Here is a 343-nt window from a genome sequence, read left to right as displayed (position 1 = left end):
AGTTCAACCAAGAACACTGAATTACTCTTGCCAACAAATCATGCATATTATAAGTCATCCTACAAACAATCCTATGTGTTTTTTATCGTCATTTTTCAGTTCATTTTGTAACTGTACAGCTCATTTAAGCATGTATGCCATATGTGTGTGTTTAGGCTTTTCACACTTGTTATCATAGTTATTTTTAACCCTGGATTATCTTGTTCCGTGTTTCACACTGTTAGTTTATCATGGGTTAATTGCTGTGTACATTTGGCACTGTAGTTTTGAAATTACTAGCGCAATTAAGAAATTGCTCTCAGGGCTTATTAATTTGTTCCCTTGTTTTAGTTAAATCGTGGTC

General features: G+C 33.8%; 1 protein-coding gene across 2 annotated transcripts in view; it reads left to right on the top strand.

Moving 5' to 3' along the window:
* The window catches only part of LOC107576332 (formin-binding protein 1-like), a 6,700-nt gene that overhangs the window by 2,547 nt on the left and 3,810 nt on the right, over positions 1–343 (top strand). The gene's annotated exons all lie outside the window — the stretch shown is intronic.

The sequence above is a fragment of the Sinocyclocheilus grahami genome, unplaced genomic scaffold (assembly GCF_001515645.1).
Source record: "Sinocyclocheilus grahami isolate Dianchi unplaced genomic scaffold, SAMN03320097.WGS_v1.1 scaffold3519.1, whole genome shotgun sequence".
Taxonomy (NCBI): Eukaryota; Metazoa; Chordata; class Actinopteri; order Cypriniformes; family Cyprinidae; genus Sinocyclocheilus; species Sinocyclocheilus grahami.
Note: the sequence above shows the minus strand (reverse complement) of the source record. Positions and strands in the feature narration are given on the sequence as shown.